The sequence below is a fragment of the Podarcis bocagei genome, assembly GCF_964188305.1.
Source record: "Podarcis bocagei genome assembly, chromosome: 4".
Classification (NCBI taxonomy): Eukaryota; Metazoa; Chordata; class Lepidosauria; order Squamata; family Lacertidae; genus Podarcis; species Podarcis bocagei.
The window spans coordinates 90,452,628-90,473,277 of record NC_138128.1 but is presented as its reverse complement, the minus strand read 5'-3'; the positions used below and the strand labels follow the sequence as shown (position 1 = coordinate 90,473,277).

Genomic DNA, 20,650 nt, shown 5'->3' with positions numbered 1-20,650 from the left:
GGTGAAAATAGGGACATACTTTAAAAAAAGTGGGACATTCCAGGATCAAATCAGAAACCGGGATGGCTTCTGTAAATCCGGGGCTATTCCTGGAAAATAGGGAGACTTGGAGCGTCCGCAGCTCTGTCGTGCAAATGCAGCAAAAAGGCGTTTGTTGCCACTATTCCTGCCACAGTACAGACCTGGAAATGAGCTCCATGCTGCGTTTAGGAAAATTAAGCCCAGAGTTTCTGCCCCTTGCTTTGCACTCAACACCCTAGCCATCATTAACCAAGAAGCAAGCCTCTGAAAGGTAGTGGGAAAGTTTGTATATAGAGGCAACCTTGCTAATCAGTAACTCATTCTAGAGATCACCTAGCCTGGGGGGCAACAAATGTGGTGCTCTGCAAATGTTGCCATTGCCAACAGCCTCTGCCACCATGGCCAGGGGGCAAGGGATGGGCATTGTAGCCCAACAACAACTAGAGCAGTGTTTCTCAACCTTGGGTCCCCAGATGTTTTGGGACTACAACTCCCATCATCCCTGAGCTCTGGCCTTGCTAGCTAGGGATGATGGGAGTTGTAGGCCAAAAACATCTGGGGACCCAAGGTTGAGAAAGGCTGATCTAGAGGGTCCACAATGACTTCCCCTCTCCAAAGCCACCAGCAAAGCAAAGGATAAAGGTAAAGGGACCCCTGACCATTAGGTCCAGTCGTGGCCGACTCTGGGGTTGCGGCGCTCATCTTGCTTTATTGGCCGAGGGAGCCGGCGTACAGCTTCCGGGTCATGTGGCCAGCATGACTAAGCCGCTTCTGGCAAACCAGAGCAGCGCACGGAAACGCCGTTTACCTTCCCACTGGAGCGGTACCTATTTATCTACTTGCACTTTTATGTGCTTTCAAACTCGTAGGTTGGCAGGAGCAGGGACCGAGCAACGGGAGCTCACCCCACCGTGGGGATTTGAACCACCGACCTTCTGATCGGCAAGTCCTAGGCTCTGTGGTTTAACCCACAGTGCCACCCATGTCCAATGGCCAAATCTTGAAAACTGTTGGGTCTAGGTTTCTTCATGACCACATTAGCCTCCCAGCCCCCATGGAGGCTATAAGCTACAATGGGTCACATTTGTAAAGAACCAGTCTGATATAGGGACACACAGATGCAAATCCCTGGCAGGGGAGAAAACTAGGCTTTATTTCACCCGGGTCAAAGACCCAGTTTCATGCACACACCTCACACACATTTGCATACACACAAGCAGGGAGCTTCAATGGCCCCTCTCTGGAGGCAAAAAAACCTGGCTAGCCCCTCTGTACCTATGGCCCTGACCCCTTGGTAGCCATTAAACTCACCTGGTGAATGACTGTCTAATGCAATTAGAGTGTATGATGAAACACAGAGGCAAGAGAACATGCTACCCCGCATTCATTTCAGAAACTGTGGTGCAAAAATGTAATTAAGAAATTTAGACGGTAATGGCACTCCACCATAGCTATCAAAGATGTTACCACCACATCGAAAGCTCTCCATGTGAAGTACTGGATACAGATAAAATTAATTTTTGCATTCCTTCCCTCACAAACTAACAGCATGATGTTGCACCCTTTATTTTAAAGTAGTATGAATTGCAGTTGTCGAGAATCCAATTGTTCCACTGAACAGTAGATTGGAAACAAGATTTTGCATTCATTAAAATTCAATCTGGACGAGAGCCTGATCTTAACCTTTAACACTTAGAGGGGGAAAGTGTTCACACAAGCAGTAAATATTGAAACTAGAGCTGTCAAGGACTTTGTTTTGTTTTTTGTTGATTAACCACCTCACTTTACCTTACTAATGAATTCATGAACCAAGGAAAATAAATATATATAAGTACTGAAGTCCAACCGTCCTTATTAACCAATTTAGTTAAGGCAATGCTTTCGCTTCACTATACGATATCAACAAATTCTTTCTTATTTGGGAAATTAAATGGTTTAAAATGCACTGAGCATGGAATCTACTTTGCAAAAGTTGGCATAACCCCTATTTGCTGAATCACAAGATAAGTTCCAGATGAATTTTGCCAGTAATTACATGGACGCATTGATTAAAGCATTCAGCTCTAATTTCCATTCTCCTTTATGGGGATTTCCATCCCTTCTCTGATTAACTAAAACTGTGGCAACACTGTTAAATATTGGCTTCCATCAGCCCCCTTTTGGCATAGGTTGTTAGCCTGATGTTCCAAACTGGCTGGGGAGAAAGTCCTAAATTCTCTAGGTTGTCTTGTGTACTTACAGGGCATTTTCAGGGCCACCTGTTAGTGATCTAGAGGATGTGTACCCCCAGCCAATCAGTAAAATCAGAGGCATGGCTACAAAAGACCATGTCCTCACACTGCATGCTTCCTGAGTGTCACGTGGCAGGACATAATAAATACAGCAAATAAAAAGTAGCCGCATATCCTAAGGCCTTCCTTGAATTGATGCCGGATGAGGATGAATGCCCATCACTCAAGATCGCAAGTCCATAAGGCATCGGGACAGAAACAGAACTACAGACCCTCCAACATTTCTCCAATGAAAATAGGGGTGTCCTATTCCATAACAACAATAACAACAATCATCATCATCATTTTATTATTTATACCCTGCCCATCTGACTGGGTTGCCCCAGCCACTCTGGGCAGCTTCCAACATATACAAATACCATATTTTTCACTCTATAAGACGCACCAGATCACAAGACGCACCCAGTTTTTGGAGGAGGAAAACAAGAAAAAAAATATTCTGAATCCCAGAAGCCAGAACAGCAAGAGGGATCGCTGTGCAGCAAAAGCAGCGATCCCTCTTGCTGTTCTGGCTTCTGGGATAGCTGCGCAGCCTGCATTCGCTCCATAAGAAGCACACACATTTCCCCTTACTTTTTAGGAGGGAAAAGTGAGTCTTATAGAGCAAAAAATACGGTACATAACAAAACATTAAACAAGTTTCCCCATACAGGGCTGCCTTCAGATGTCATCTAAACGTCTCCTTGGCTTGCAGGTTGCATAACTCCATACCCTCTAACATTTCTCCAGTAAAAATTGGGGTGTCCTACCGCACCCTCCAATATTTCTCTGATAAAACTAGGGATGTCCTAAGGAAAAGCGGGACATTCTGGGATCAGAAACCGGGACAGCTTCTTTAAATCCAGGACTGTCCCTGGAAAATAGGGACACTTGGAGGGTTTGGAACTATCACTGAGGATCCAGGCAGGACTGAATGCTAAGTCAACAGACCCAAGGCAATCATGGAAGTTTCATGGCAAAAGGAAGGAATGCCAGAGTCCTCACCTGAAGGAAGGAAGAAGGGTAGCTGTTTGAATCTGGGAAACGTGGCAGCAAATCAGAAATCAAAGTTTGGGAGTGCATGCAAAACCAACACAGCAAAAGCAGCTGGTGGCTTGTTGTACGGTTAACCCCTAAATTAATAGATTGGCTAATCAGGGCTTTGGTTGTACTCAGCCAACCCAAATTTGCCTGGTATGAGCAGTTTAATAGGCGTAAAATTCCAGCGCTTCAGCCATGGCTCAGTATGAGGAGCAGCTGTTTGTTGGGCTGATTTGATGGGTGCTTTCGTTTGTTGACTTTAACCCAGTTATCTCCCAATGACATCAGTATATTTGGCAGCCCATGCTGGCTTTCATCTCGCTCCAGGTAGTTAAGCCATTATAATGTTTTCAGGGTGCTAAGTAAAGGCCAGCCTTAGCATAGTACTCCAAAGAAGTGATGCTGCTATTGGGAATGCACAGAGGCAGAAAATCCTTCCCACTTACCGTATTTTCCGCTCTATAGGACACACCTGACCATCGGACGCACCTTGTTTTAGAGGGGGAGAACAAGAAATGAAAATTCTCCCCCTCTCTGCTCAGCGCCCCTTCAGCGAAGCAGCAGGAGAAACGGAGCCCCTTCCATTTCTCCTCCCGCTTGGCTGAAAGAGCGCTGCGTAGCTCTCCCTCTCTGCTGAAGCCGGGAGAGTCTTGTTCTCCCGGCCTCAGCAAAAGGAACCTGAAGCCTCCAGAGCGCAGTGGGAACTCGCCTGTGCTCCAAAGGCTTCAGGCGGCTATCCCTGAAGCCTGGAGAGTGAGAGGGGTCAGTGCGCACCGACCCCTCTCGCTCTCCAGGCTTCAGCGAAAGCAACGCGAAGCCTCCAGAGCACGGAGGGAGCGCTCCCTCTGCTCTTCAGAGGCTTCGCGTTGCTATCGCTGAAGCCAAGAAGCCTGCATTCACTCCATAGGACGCAAACACATTTCCCCTTAATTTTTGGAGGGGAAAAAGTGCGTCCTATAGAGCGAAAAATACGGTACTTGCTGCTTGTCTTTTCAGTGTTGGCCTGAGAGACATGTGGATTTCTCACCTAGACCTCTTGGTCTAGTAGGTGGCATGGGCAGAGATATGCAGCAGAGCAAAGATGGGGAACCTGTGACCTTCCCGTCATTGTTGGACTCCAGCTCCCATCAGCCCCTGCCAGCACAGCGAATGTTTAAGGATGATGGGAGTTGTAGTTCAGGGTCGTCCAAAAAGCCACAAGTTCCCTATTCTTGCCTCAGGGAATACATTATCTGTCGCTATGCTTAGTCTGTTCAGGGAGGCCCAATTCACCTTTTGCCTGAAAAGTTGATCACAGAGCATAGTTCTATGACTTCATACCCTCCAACATTTCTCTGATGAAAATAGGAACACCCTATTAAATTATTAATAATGTTTATATTAATATTAATATACCCTGCTCATCTGACTGGGCTACCCCAGCCACTCTGGGTGGCTTCCATTATCAATAATAATAATAATAATAATAATAATAATAATAATAATAATAATTCTTTTATTATTTATACCCCGCCCATCTGACTGGGTTTCCCCAGCCACTCTGGGTGGCTCCCAACAGAACACTAAGAACAGAATAAAACTTCAAACATTAAAATCTTCCCTAAAAAGGGCTGCCTTCAGATGTCTTCTAAAGGTCAGATAGTTATTTCCTTGACATCTGATGAGAGGGCATTCCACAGAGCGGGCGCCACTACCGAGAAGGCCCTCTGCCTGGTTCCCTGTAACCTCACTTCTCGCAATGAGGGAACCGCCAGAAAGCCCTCGGAGCTGGACCTCAGTGTCCGGGCTGAACGATGGGGGTGGAGACACTCCTTCAGGTATACTGGGCCGAGGCTGTATAAAACATTACAAAACTTCCCTATACACGGCTGCCTTCAGATGTCTTCTAAAGATTGTATAGTTACTTATTTCCTTGATGGGGGGGGTGCATACCCTCCAACATTTCCCTGATGGAAATAGGGACATCCTAAGGAAAATTAGGACATTCCACTATCAAATCAGAAACTGGGATGGCTTCTGTAAATCTGGGACTGTCCCTGGGACAAGCCTTCCTGAGGGCCTATCAGAGTGCAGGGTGTGTGCTTTCAAATTTAGATGTAACAGCAGTAAAAACAAAGGGGAAAGGGACAAATTGTCTTCCTTTTTCAAGTACCCTTATAACTTTAAGGGCCAGAAGCACCCTTTCTTTCCTTCACCCCCTTTTTTCGGTTAATAAAACAAGGGATTATTGGGCAGCCATACCTGTGTTAGAGCGGAAATTCAAGGTGGAATCACAGAAAGTCCCAGCAGTACAGATCAAAATGGTGGCAGCTTCACCCACCTTTCCCCATTCCCACTCTCCCCTTAATTTCTTCCTTCTCTTCCCCCTACCCCCACCCATACCATGGATGCTCAGCCGATTCTAATTCAATTTCTCTGCCTATTGTTTATTTCACGCTCCCTGTGTAAAGTGTCAAATGCTGATGTTCCGTCAGGCCCAGACTGTCGTTTGCATTTGTCATTCACTCCTTGTTAAAAATAAGGCTGGGTTGCACCCGCCTTGGCACGCTCTGCCGGGAAATTCCCTATGGTGAAATTAGTCCGTTTAGATGGAAAGTTTTGTGTCACTCCCCTGTCTAAATTGGCAGATCCGGCTCTTCTGCAAAACCCAGTAAACTGTGAACTTTGATGCACCTGCCAATCAAATGCATATTTTGCAAGCAAAGCCAGATGACAAGAGCAGCGGAATGGGCTCCTCCGATTGGCTGGCCTCATTTAGGCATATCAGAAGATGCTTGCCAGTCACGCAGTGCAGCCCTCTAGTCCCGGGGACCCCCTTAACAGAATCTGTCCTCCTCATGAGAGGAAGGGTGGGAGGACAGAGGTGTTGCAGGAGATCGCAGTGCAGTTTGTATGCAATAGGCAGCCTGATCCTATTCTGCTGGGCTTTTCTGAGCAGCAAGGAAACAGAACCTTCTGCATCACGGCATCCTTTTCAAAGCCAACTCATTGGTCACAACACAGCTGAGGAAGATGAACATGTCCTTTTTACAGTACTGGAGAGCAGCAATAATGTCACCACATGTTGTTGTTGTTGTTTAGTCATTTAGTCATGTCCGACTCTTCGTGACCCCATGGACCAGAGCACGCCAGGCACTCCTGTCTTCCACTGCCTCCCGCAGTTTGGTCAAACTCATGCTGGTAGCTTCGAGAACAGTATCCAACCATCTCATCCTCTGTCATCCCCTTCTCCTTGTGCCCTCCATCTTTCCCAACATCAGGGTCTTTTCCAGGGAGTCTTCTCTTCTCATGAGGTGGCCAAAGTTACCACATAGGCAGGGATAAAAAAAGAATTGTACACTTCACAGTTTAACATGAACTTGCACATCTGTGCTGCCCAAATCAATATGCAAACCGAAACGCAGCTATGCTGCAAAATTCGCCCTTCTCCAAATTGTGAAGTGCTGTTCTTCAGCCAAATAGTGCACATGCACACACCTATTTACAGAAAATTACATGAGAAATGCTTTATATAAGGCAGTGCTATTTTTATAGAAAAAGAAGTGCCGGAACTCACCCTGAAATTCTCCCTTGTTCTCTTATAATGGCAATGGCGCCCACCTGAGAGGTGCCAGGGTTCTGGTGAGTGCCAGGTTTAAAAAACCCTTGATATGAGGGGTAATGCATATATTACGGGAAAGACAAAAACTGCAAACTGATGCAGAAATGGGCTTAGCTAAACTGAAGATTTGGAAAATGAGAAACTGAAAGAAACTGAAATTGACAGATTTGTCCATCCCGGTGAATTCCAGAAGGTTGCAGGTGGAAATGGAACAAGACAACACAGCTCCACAAAAAGTAGGTGGCAGCCAAATCCAGAGGGACATAGACCCAGGGGCACCTAAGGACTGAAAGGTGGCCATCACTGTGCCTTGGCAGTATGTTCCTGTGAAGACCAAGTCATGGTGCAGCCGTTCTTCACAGCGATGCTTCACAACTATAATTTTCTCTCTCCGTGTTGGGAACACATCAAGTGCAAGGCAACCTGAAAGTATCAGTCCAACGGGACACCTCAGTGTTTCGGGGGGGGGGGGAGGAGAACATTCCCTGTTTAACTGATCCCACAGCCACTCTTGAATTTCCCTCTTAGGTGAATGAGTCCACCCTTCCATCTGACAAGGAAACTTCTCCTGCTTTTGGGGATGTGGAGAATTTGTGCAGAAAACCCAAAGCAATAATATGCATGCTGCACTCGGGGGGACTCCTCTTGCCTCTACCTGAGCCCAAGCTCAGGCGGTGAATTTGTCAAGCTCACAATGCTCAGACAGAATATTAACCGAGTGCCATTTCCTCCAAAAACTCTTCTCTGACCAAGAATATAAAGTGAGGTTCACTTGTGCAGTCAGCATTATACTGACCAAGCTGCTTTACAGGTTCGTGTTCCATGGTTATTTAATGTTAACTCAATTTAACATGGCAAAAATGGGAAACTTAAGAGATACTGAAACTGACAGATTCCTCCTTTCCTATGAAGCGGCAGAGGTTCCAGTTAAGGTAAAGGCAAAGGTACCCCTGACCTTTAGGTCCAGTCGTGGACAACTCTGGGGTTGCAGCGCTCATCTCGCTTTGTAGGCCGAGGGAGCCAGCGTTTGTCCGCAGACAGTTTTTCCGGGTCATGTGGCTAGCATGACTAAGCCGCTTCTGGAGAAACCAGAGCAGCGCACGGAAACGCCGTTTACCTTCCCGCCGGAGCGGTGCCTATTTATCTACTTGCACTTTGACGTGCTTTCGAACTGCTAGGTTGGCAGGAGCTGGGACTGAACAACGGGAGCTCACCCCGTCACGGGGATTCGAACCACCGACCTTCTGATCGGCAAGTCCTAGGCTCTGTGGTTTAGACCACAGCGCCACCCGTGTCCCTAGAGGTTCCAGTTACTTTACCTTAAAAAGCTCTGCCACCCCTTGGAGGGGCAGTGGAGCTGCCCTTCCCCTCTCGCTGCAGGAGACAAAGTCACCAGAGGGGGCAGCAGAGCTTTTGTCAACATTTGGAAGCTGTCTCCATTTTTACCCAGAACACATCGTGGAATCATGGAAGGGACTCCTAGGGTCATCTAGTCCAACCCCCTGCAATGCATGGATCTCAGCTAAAGCATGCATGGCAGGTGAGCACCCAACCTCTCCTTAAAAACCTCCAGGGAAGGAGAGAGTCCACCACCTTCTGAGGGAGACCGTTCCACTGTTGAACAGCTCTTACTGTCGGAAAGTCCTTCCTGGTGTTTAGTCGGAATCTTCTTTCTTGTAACTTGAAGCCATTGGTTAGAGTCCCACCCTCCAGAGCAGGAGAAAACAAGCTTGTTCCCTCTTCCATGTGACAGCGCTTGCGATATTTGAAGATTTGCTATCGTATTTCCTCAGACATAACATGTTCAAAACCATCAGTCCTGACCAGAACCGTGGGGTTTCTTAACTATATTTATGAGTCACCCTAAAACAGAATTTATTTGGGCAAGGGTGTGTGTGTCTGTGTTAAAAACAGGGAACTTGAAACAATATCATAAAATACTGTTGCACGCCACCCCAGTATCTGAGAAATGAGAGATTCCAGGGGTTGCAGGCATCTATCCAGTTTCCTTGGAAAGAGGGGCAGCAGAGACACTGATGTCTTTATGATGTATGGTTCATTTACACAAATCACAACATGAGCCTAAGATGGAGGGGCTCACAGCATTAACACCCCAGAAGGTCTTGCTTCTCCCAAAGCCACAGCCTTGGATTCAAGCAGAAATCAGTCATGGCTCTCGCCCTCAGGTTTCCTCCTGCTCTCATATTGTTATGTACTGAGTTGAATAGGATCCAAAATGCAGCAGTCTGATTGGTCCTAGAACAATAGGATTCAGAATGCAGCAGTCTGATTGGTCCTAGAACAATGCAGCAGTATGATTGGTCCGCAGGAGCCACCCAGTCCAGCTCCAGGTGGAAGCGAATCCACAACCTGATTGGCCTATAGGAGAATTCTGGAATCAGCCAATCACGTGCAGCCCATTGTGTAAATAATGTATATAAAGCAGATATTGTGGGGGAACTTCCATTCCTCCTCACTACTATGAGCTGAATAAAGAGCATGAAATCCACTCTCGACTCCGAGTATATTTCACATACACTCAACTTCGGCTTTCCCCTCGGGCAGCTTTCTTTCTTATATTTATGACCCATACTTGACGGCCATTTCCAAGAAGCTGGTCTGGCTATTCCAACAGTTGAATCCTCCATTAGATTTTAACCCTTGCTGGATCCAGGAATGAGAAGGGACTCAGACATACAGCCTAAATCACCCCTCGAAAAAACCAGCTCACAACAATACAATGAAATCCAGCAAGCGAGATCCACTGTGATTCCATCTGATCACAGTGAAAACAAAAGCAATCTCATAGGGCTAAATGCACATCCTAAAAAGGTAAAGGACCCCTGACAGTTCAGTCCAGTCGCAGACGACTCTGGGGTTGTGGCGCTCATCTCGCTTTAGAGGCCGAGGGAGCCAGCGTTTGTCCGCAGACAGTTTTTCCGGGTCATGTGGACAGCATGACTAAGCTGCTTCTGGCGCAACGGAACACCGAAACCAGAGCAGCGCACTGAAACGCCGTTTACCTTCTCACCACAGTGGTACCTATTTATCGACTTGCACTTTTGGGCGTGCTTTCAAACTACTAGGTGGGCAGGAGCTGGGACTGAGCAACGGGAGTTCACACCATCGTGGGGATTCAAACTGCTGACCTTCTAATTGGCAAGCCCAAGAGGCTCAGTGGTTTAGACCACTGCGCCACCCGCATCCCCTAAAACGCATATTCTATCTGACTTAAAAGCAAATGCTAAAAAATTATATCAAAAATCCAAATGATGTTGAATGGGTTAAATGATTTTACAAGCATTCAAAAAAGTAATACTTGTGGTCTTCTATGAAAGACAATTTTGCCAGGACATGCAAGTTTTGAGTATTTTCAGAATATGTGAATGCCTTCTCGTGTTCTAAGTCATATCATGCTAATTTAAAAGAAGGTAACATGAGAGACTAAGTATCAGTGGTAAAGAATAATATTTACATCTCCAGCATAGTAATCATGGTAATACTGAAATCCACCTGCAGTCTACTAATAAAGACTTGGCCAAAGGTTCTCCAATGAGGACTTCTAGCTGAAGGCAAAGCTAGCCTCTTTCACCTTCAGCCGCTGTCGCTTGTCTCACAGTAATGGCCTCAGCACCCCTCTCGGGAGCTGCCCTTAGTTGGAAGGGACTACAAGGGTCATCTAGTACAACCCCATGCAATGCAGGAATCTTTCGCCCAAGGTGAGGCTCAAACTCACAACCTTGAGATTAACAGTCTCATTCTTTACCAACTGAGCTATCCCTACCTCATTCCAAGGGGGATTGTTGGAAGGGGATAGAATATAATTCTCCATTTGGTGATCAAATAGTGTGTACAACCACCACATCCAATTTGAAGCGGAGGAAGGAAAAGGTTTGAAGGTAAAGGTAAAGTACCCCTGGACGGTTAAGTCCAGTCAAAGTCGACTATGGGGTTGTGGCGCTCATCTCGCTTTCAGGCCAAGGGAGCCGGCGTTTGTCCACAGACAGCTTTCCGGGTCATGTGGCCAGCATGAATGCACCGCTTCTGGCACAACGGAACACCATGATGGAAACCAGAGACCACGAAAATGCCGTTTACATTCCTGCCATAGTGGTACCTATTTATCTACTTGTACTGGTGTGCTTTCGAACTGCTAGATTGACAGGAACTGGGACAGAGCAATGGGAGCTCACCCCATCACAGGGATTCAAACCGCCAACCTTCTGATCGGCAGGCCCAAGAGGCTCAGTGGTTAATAATAATAATAATAATAATAATAATAATAATAATAATAATAATAATAATTTATTATCTGTACCCTGCCCATCTGGCTGGGTTTCCCCAGCCACTCTGGGTGGCTTCCACAAAGACCAAAAATACACTAATATGTCATACATTAAAAATTTTCCAGAACAGGGCTGCCTTAAGATGTCTTCTGAATGTCAGGTATCTGATGGGAGGGCGTTCCACAGGGCGGGCGCCACTACTGAGAAGGACCTCTGCCTGGTTCACTGTAGCTTTGCTTCTCGCAATGACGGAACCGCCAGAAGGCCCTCGGTGCTGGACCTCAGTGTCTGGGCAGAACGATGGGGGTGGAGATGCTCCTTCAGGTATACTGGGCCAAGGCCGTTTAGGGCTTTAAAGGTCAACACCAACACTCTGAATTGTGCTCGGAAACGTACTGGGAGCCAATGTAGGTCTTTCAAGACCGGTGTTATGTGGTCTTGGCGGCCGCCCCCAGTCACCAGTCTAGCTGCTGCATTCTGGATTAGTTGTAGTTTCTGGGTCACCTTCAAAGGTAGCCCCACGTAGAGCGCATTGCAGTAGTCCAAGAGCCACCTGTGTCTTCGCGATGCCCACTAGGGCATGTCCACACTTCCACTTGGCCCACCGCTTTCCCCTGGAGTAACCCCCATGCTTACCGCTGAAATGGAACAAGCATCCATTGGTTTTTCTGTGGATTGAAGTTTGTTCTGAGTCAGTGATAAATGGCAGGTTTTCCCAGGGAAAGTGGGGCAGAAATGAAAAACCACTTAGACACGTGCTTTCTAAGAATGGAACCAGCAGAAGTGTGGATGATGAGCCCTAAAGCCTACAGAGTAGACTCACTGAAATTAGTGGACTTGTTACATGGGTCTACTAGCAGATGACTAACATTGAATGCCATGCACCGCACTGCAACATCTTCCTTGAACAGTGAAATAGCAGTTACAGATAGGTAGCCGTTTTGGTCTGCCATAGTCAAAATAAAAAAATTCCTTCCAGTAGCACCTTAAAGACCAACTAAGTTAGTTCTTGGTATGAGCTTTCGTGTGCATGCACACTTTCAGATACAGTGAAATAGCAGACAGCTTTTTGTTTGAAGTTTGAGAATTTACTCAATCCCTTGCACCTATTTTTTTTTTTCAAAAGAGGAGGAAGAAAGATGCAAGGTACATTGCAAAGGGCGCTTGATCGTCGCCCTGTAATCAGTATCGTTAGTCATAATGCTTTTTTCCTAGTCTTGTTTTCCACCATGGGGACGAGGATGAAACCTGACAGCATTATGCAATGCTTGCTGCTGAATATCAATGCAGACAAACGAAGGAAGATAAAATAAACTCTGTACATTAGTCAGCAAAACATGCACTCATCCAGATGGGGGGAAGCTGCAGTCAATGACAAGTATTCTTTGCGTCAGTATGTCTGTCTGTCAATCGGCAATAAGGCTGGATGATCAGTAAGTCCACAGATTTTAGAATATCGAGAATCCAAACATTAGGTAACAGAAAAAGCCAAATCTGGATAAATCACAAGTTTTGCATGCTAAAAATGGTACATCTGACTGTTTATGCTCTTGGCACTGCTAAGCCCCTGATTATCATGCCAAACAAACTCAAATAACAGCTGTCAAATTTGTCACATTCTTCTAAAATGAGAAGTAACTCAGTCGTGTGCTAATCCAAGGCTGCCACTGTAGGGTTTAGGGCTTCATGGTGACTTGAATGCTAAGAGCCCACTCAAACATTGGGCCCAGAAAGAACTACATATTCCCCCCGGCAGCCAATAAAACTTTTGCCGGCTCTTGTGGGTCCCGTCCATGTTTGAATCTGGAACTTGGCAAGAGAAGTGTCTGCATTTGCCAAGAGGGTGAGAGAATAACCAGGACACTCTCCTCTGTTCAACATGATGGAGTGGGGTGGGGGAAGAGATGGTGAACGGAATGTGGCTCTTTCTATTTTTAACTGCCTCCCAGTTGTCGCCTTTCCTCCTTTCTCTCCTCCTCCTCCTCCTCTTCCTCTTCCTCCTCCTCCCGTGCCTTCCTTTCTTTGCAAACTCCTGGCACAGGCATCCACTGCCCTGCCCATCTCCCCCTCCTCCCCTCCAGGAACCCCTCCGGTATACAGCACTGTCAACCCAAACACATGATAAATTGCCCTGTCAAAACAATTCATTCAGGGACCAATTAATTCCACAGAAATGAACCAGGAACCATCAGTTGCTGAAAAACTCCAAGTGCAGAGAGCGAGGAGACTTGCTCTGTAAGTGAGAAAGCAAACGGGGAAAGGAGAAGGAGCAGAGAGAGAGAGAGAGAGAGAGAGAGAGAGAGAGGCAGGCTTGGGAAGTTAGTCTGACAGAAATTGGTCATTTAATGCTTAAGTGCACTGTAGACAGCCCCTGTCATAGCAGCCAACATGGTAAGAACTCCCCCTGTGCTTTATTTATTAATTATATGCAACAGCAAGGGGGACACGTCACTGTCTCAGTGTGGACTCGTCACCTTTACTGCTCATTGTCCCACAGCATGCAGGCAAAGGGAATGCAGAAAGAAGTCTGCAGAATTAAATGGAAGCTGAAGGGTCGCACTGTGAGACCAGGGCTGATCTACAGAAGTTCTCCCTGCCCTCCCCGGCCATTGTGGGTTACTTACAGATAGGCAGGAGTAGGGGAAGAGCATCTAAACCAGCTTTCCCCAACCTGGTGCTCTCCAAAATGTTGTTGGACTACAAGTTCCATCAGCCCCAGCCAACATGGCCACTGGTCGGGGATGATGGGAGTTGTAGTCTAAAGCTCATGTTGCAGAAGGCTGGTCCAAACCAACTTTTCATTTTTATTTTTATTTATAAAATTTTTATTGGGTTTTATAAACACACAATACACAACACAGACACACAAACACAAACACCATCAACCCATCTGGTCCTGGAGATTTGCCCAGTTGCATATTTTGAATGGCACCTTCTATCTCTTGTTCAAACCAACTTTTCAACCCACCCCAGGTAATTCCCAGCTATCGGCCGCACTATTTCACAGGGGTATGAACATGCTCATCACAAGGAGCAGTGCTCAGACACAGAGCCCTCCTTGTTAATTAGGTTGTGCAGTTTGGAATCCTACCGGAGTCCCAAGAAGCGCTGCATAAATTTCCAAAGTGTTTTTTTTTAAAAAAAAATCTATTTCACATTTTATTGTATTGTTTTCCTGCTTTGTTGTTTGCCACCCTGGACGCCACTGATCTTTAGGATCTCTCGGAAGAAATGGCAGCCAGCACTCTCACGTGTTCATTTTTCCCTCTGTCCACTTCAAATACAACATTTCCTTTTCAATTATCACATTTTGAATCTGAGGAGGGGGGAATCACTCAGGCTTCAGTATTTAATATTGGAGCAGCGATGAAAGCAGTAATATTCATATTGCAGAGGCAAGCTCCGAATTTTCAGACTTACCGTATTTTTCGCTCTATAGGACGCACCCAACCATCGGCCGCACCTTGTTTTAGAGGGGGAGAACAAGAAAAAAAATTCTCCCCCTCTCTGCTCAGCGCCCCTTCAGCGAAGCAGCAGGAGAAACGGAGCCCCTTCCATTTCTCCTCCCGCTTGGCTGAAGGGGCGCTGCGCAGCTCTCCCTCTCTGCTGAAGCCAGGAGAGTCTTGCTCTCCCGGCCTCAGCAAAAGGAACCTGAAGCCTGGAGAGCGAGAGGGGTCAGTGCGCACCGACCCCTCTCGCTCTCCATACTTCAGCAAAAGCAACACGAAGCCTCCCTCTGCGCTTCAGAGGCTTCGCATTGCTATCGCTGAAGCCAAGGAGCCTGCATTCACTCCATAGGACGCACACACATTTCCCCTTAATTTTTGGAGGGGAAAAGGTGCGTCCTATAGAGCGAAAAATACGGTACATCTCAGGTCTCAGCTTTTAAATAACGACAAAGATGAAATTCAGATCTACTAAATCTGGACTTTCCGCAGAAATGGATTTTGTATTTTCAGCGTATGGTGTGCGGGGAGCAAATGCTGCGTGTTGGTTTTCATAAAAGCAATCCTGGAACGGATTTTGCTACTACCCAGGTATTTTGACACCTGGCTGAAAAGCAGCACGTGACCCTATCAGGCCTGCAAGACGTTATGCGACTTACAGATTGTCAATGGATATGCATGAGTGCATGGCTTGGAAAAGTGCATTTGCTAAGAATCAAAGCCACCCTACCAGCTCAAACCAATAAAAAAACCTATTGCAATAAAACATAACTGTATACCATCTATACCAGGGGTCAGCAAAGTTTTTCGGCAGGGGGCTGGTCCACTGTCCCTCAGACCTTGTGGGAAGCCAGACTATATTTTTTGGGGGGGAGGGGGGGAAATGAACAAATTCCTATGCCCCACAAATAATCGAGAGATGCATTTAAATAAAAGCACACCTTCTGCTCATGTAAAAACACCAGGCAGGCCCCACAAATAACCCAGAGATGCATTTTAAATAAAACGACACATTTTACTCATGTAAAGACACGCTGATTCCCGGACTATCCGCGGGCTGGATTTAGAAGGCGATTGGGCCGGATCCGGCCCCCGGGCCTTAGTTTGCCTACCCATGATCTACAAGGTATTTCTGCTGGTTTTAAACAATGAGCAGCACACATACTTGCTGCAACTGGAAGATTTATGATAAGCTGAGGGTCCACTTCTTGTTTTTATTATTTTACATAACAGAGTAAAGTTGATTTTGAGTTAGCCTTTAGAGTCTGGAGTGTTATGATACATTTAATTTAATTGAAGCTCTCCTTTAGGCTTATGTACACTAAACTAGATGGTAAATTATTGAATATCCATGGCCCTTCTTGCTCCTAAGTTTGTAAATTTAGAACTCTATCCCAATTATTTTTTTCCTTGAAACAGATTGGCTTTAGTTCTAGTTGCCTATGATGTAAAGAGCATGTTTTATCCTAATCAGATTTTGTGTCTTGTGGTTGGTTGTTCATATTTCAACATTTGTCTTGTTGTCCATGCTTATCTAATAAGTAATGAGCTAGAAAATACTGAAAAATTGGAGGTCAATCACCTTCCATAAAAGCCTCCACTTCAGCTTTCACTACTTTGCACGCTGTTAGTAGAGCTGGTAGTAGAAGAAAGTTGTGTATCCTGGTTCTAGTAAATTCATTCTACAGTAGCCTTCTTTTGACATGGTTACCCATGACTTGGAAAACTTGTCACTGCTTGACAAATGGACTGCAGTTGTGAGAGATAAAACTAGGGTGGTGTACAGTTCCCAAGATTCACCTTGTATCTGTGCATTTTTAAACATTCCAACCTGTTCCCAGATCACTTTATGCTCACTTTGCTTTGATCTGTAATTTGGGTTCCAAGCTCCTCTGTGGAAAACAATTCTCTCTGGTCCCCATTTACTATAACAGGGAAGCTAACATTGGCTATAATTTTCCCCATCGTGGCCAAAGTGGATGAAATTTACAGGCATAGGAGCCGCCGTCAGAGTGGATTAAGCCTGCCAAATTGCAGACAAATAGGCCCAGCTGCTTTTTGTGGGGAAAGTAAAGTAAAAGAGATTCGCTTTCCTAATACTTCGTGTATGGGGTGCTGGCTTTTGCCCTTCCCTGCTTTATGATAATGAAGAGATAATTGATTTACATCAGTCTTCCCTCTCCACTACTTATTTGTGTTCTGTGTTAAAGGTAAAGGTAAAGGTACCCCTGCCCGTACAGGCCAGTCTTGTCAGACTCTAGGGTTGTACGCTCATCTCACTCTAGAGGCCAGAAGCCGGTGCCGTCCGCAGACACTTCCGGGTCACGTGGCCAGCGTGACGAAGCTGCTCTGGTGAGCCAGCACCAGTGCAGCACACGGAAATGCCGTTTACCTTCCCGCTATAAAGCGGTACCTATTTATCTACTTGCACTTTTAAGGGTGCTTTTGAACTGCTAGGTGGGCAGGAGCTGGGACCGAAAGACGGGAGCTCACCCCGCCGCGGGGATTCGAACCGCCAACCATACGATCGGCAAGTCCTAGGCACTGTGGTTTTACCCACAGTGCCACCCGCGTCCCGGTGTGTTCTGTGTTAGACCTTGTGTTTGATTTTGTTGTTGTTGTTGTTAGAGCAGAATAACCTGGAATTTTAAAATAAACTTAAATTAAGCTTCTACTTTTAAAAAACAAAAACCAAACCCTGCTGTGCTTTACTTAAAAAAAATTATAATACAGACATTGTCAGTGCTCCACTTATTTCAAAGCTGAATTTTGCAAAGCCCATAGACATAGAGAAATATAGCAAAACAGGAAAATATAGAACTGTTCAATGCAGAAAAGTACAGATATAGAGCAACAGATAAAGACTTTGTCCCTGCTTCGACTCAGAGAGGGGGTTGTTGACATTGTACTTTGATTTGAGAGGGGGACCCCCAAATCATCTCAATTTGCCTTATTCAGCCCCCACTCAGGGTTAATGTACACCTCTAGCTGAAACTATAAAACTAAATATAGTTTTATTGGCCAGCTTTGCCATTCTTGGTGGTCACTAGGGTCCTTTTATGTTTTCAAGAGTTGTATGACACCATGAAAAGACCATGAATAGTATATCTACTACTGTGGGCAAGAATCCCGTAAAAGAAATGGAGTGGCCCTCATAGTCAACAAAAGAGTAGCGAGAGCTGTACTGGGATGCAATCTCAAAAATGATAGAATGATCTCGATACGAATCCAAGGCAGACCTTTTAACATCACAGTAATCCAAGTTTACGCACCAACTACTGGTGCTGAAGAAACTGAAATTGACCAAGTCTATGAAGACTTACAACACCTTATAGAAGTGACACCAAAGAAGGATGTTCTTCTCATTATAGGGGATTGGAATGCTAAAGTAGGGAATCAAGAGATAAAAGGAACAACTGGCAAGTTTGGCCTTGGAGATCAAAATGAAGCAGGACAAAGGCTAATAAAGAGTTCTGTCAAGAGAACAAGCTGGTCATCACAAACACGCTTTTCCAACAACACAAGAGACGATTCTACACATGGACATCACCAGATGGGCAGCACTGAAAAATGAAGACAGAAGTGCCTGGCGTGCTCTGGTCCATGGGGTCACGAAGAGTCAGACACGACTAAACGACTAAACAACAACAACAACAACAACAACAAATGAAGAGACCAATCTCCTGCAGATGCCAATTTGGTTGGTCCCTGTGAACCCCAGGGATGGGAAAAGATAGGTTCGGGGTCGATTTCCTCCCGGGACCTTCAGGAAACCTTCCAGTGGTGCTACCCTGTCACCAGCCAAAAAGATAATTCCCTCCTTGCCTCCCACAGGGTTGCAGTGTCACAAAACAGTGCACCTGAAATGAGTAGCTCCAGCTGGCTTCTTTACACTTTGTCCATTATCATCAGCAATGAAGGCTTTACTGCTGGAACTTAACTCATGCATTTGCTAAGAATGTATGAGGCAGAACCAAAATTCAGCTTGCAATTCTGTACCGTGGATCCATTAAAAGTCAATGGGCCAGCCCCTCAGCTTGATGTAGTTATATGTGACAGCAGCTGAGACTCTTTGCTCTGTGCGACTGCCTCTGCGGCCCACTGAGCTAACTTTGCCAACTCGAACCCTGGGCTGTTCTCCTTGCCTGGGAGTGCTTTCCTAAGCAATACTAAGACTCTCTTTTTGCTCCCAACAAGTTTTCCTGTCTGTGGCTGATGTGATGTATACTGTAAGCAGCCATCTTTAGTCTGCACGAAATAGAGCTGTTTTAGATTACCTGGTGTCTGTTCATTTTCAGGTTCCTGTGAACAAACCTGATCAGAAAGATGCCATTAAAAGTTGCAGTTCCCCATATGCCCCCCGTATCTCTGCCGCTGCGTCCATATCAAAAAGGTGGTTGCCTTTATTTTAATTTCAGTTTTTAATGCTTGTTACATATGCCTCGTATTCAAAGATCATGCTCACCTTTCAATAAAGTTTGCATGGCATACTGAGAAAAAGAAAGATATGGTGAAAGCCTATTTTCCAGAAGACGGACTCAGGGATGCAATTACAGTTGTACCTCGGGTTACATACGCTTCAGGTTACATACGCTTCAGGTTACAGACTCCACTAACCCAGAAATAGTGCTTCAGGTTAAGAACTTTGCTTCAGGATGAGAACAGAAATCGTGCGGTGGTGGCGCAGCAGCAGTAGGCCCCATTAGCTAAAGTGGTACTTCAGGTTAAGAACAGTTTCTGGTTAAGAACGGACCTCCGGAACAAATTAAGTACTTAACCCGTGGTACCACTGTATTAAAAAAGACAACAAAACGAACTGGACGCTTTGGCAGGTTTTGAATAAACGTTCACAAATTTATTAGTTGAACATATGATAGATAAAATAAGAGTATGTACAATTTTATAACGTGCAGAAAACAAGATATGTAAAAAAAATCAGGGAGGGGAGCTGAGGGAAGTTCTTGGTGGGGGGGAGAGGGAGGGTTGAGGGGAGAATAAAGGGGGGGAAATAATGTAATTGATTAAATAAATAAACGAATTAAATACTTAACCCGAGGTACCACTGTATATACTTTTTCCTAGTTGTGAGCCTCATTCGGCAGTTATGGAAAACACTTGTAGCTCTTTAATGTATCAATCAGGGTTTCCCAAACTTGGGTCTCCAGTTGTTCTTAGACTACAACTCCCATCATCCCTAGCTAGCAGAACCAGTGATCGGGGATGATGGGAACTGTAGTCCAAAAACACCTGGAGACCCTGTTTTAGATGCTCGCACCTCCTTAAATGGTGCAGATTCACGCAAATGGCATTTCATGCAAATAGACCAATGGTGATCAGATAGGAGAGCACAGAAGAAGCTAACCTTTCCTGGCACTGAGGGTTCCCTCCAAGGACTGCATGACACATTGCTTGCACTCACACTTCTCACAAACGTTTTGTCAATCAGCAGAAGGGTGGAGGTGGTTTCTTCCTCATTGCAGCGCTGTGTTGGGGTGGCTAAGGAGGAAGAGGGTATTAACGGAGGAATCTGAGGGCTCCCTTGAACAAAAACAAAGACACCAACCAGGATGTTGTTGTTTAGTCGTTTAGTCGTGTCCGACTCTTCGTGACCCCATGGACCAGAGCACGCCAGGCACTTCTGTCCTCCACTGCCTCCCGCAGTTTGATCAAACTCATGCTGGTAGCTTCAAGAACACCATCCAACCATCTCATTCTCTGTCGTCCCCTTCTCCTTGTGCCCTCCATCTTTCCCAACATCAGGGTCTTTTCCAGGGAGTCTTCTCTTCTCATGAGGTGGCCAAAGTATTGGAGCCTCAGCTTCACGATCTGTCCTTCCAGTGAGCGCTCAGGGCTGATTTCCTTCAGAATGGATAGGTTTGATCTTCTTGCAGTCCATGGGACTCTCAAGAGTCTCCTCCAGCACCATAATTCAAAAGCATCAATTCTTCGGCGATCAGCCTTCTTTATGGTCCAGCTCTCACTTCC

General features: G+C 45.8%; 1 long non-coding RNA gene across 1 annotated transcript; it reads right to left on the bottom strand.

Moving 5' to 3' along the window:
- Positions 1 to 13,345: 13,345 nt before the first annotated feature.
- On the bottom strand, positions 13,346 to 20,160 carry LOC308585851. The gene is made up of 2 exons (XR_014007629.1): positions 20,028 to 20,160; positions 13,346 to 13,452 (listed from the first exon to the last, which is right to left on the bottom strand). It is a non-coding gene; the product is annotated as an uncharacterized lncRNA (long non-coding RNA).
- Positions 20,161 to 20,650: the final 490 nt, after the last annotated feature.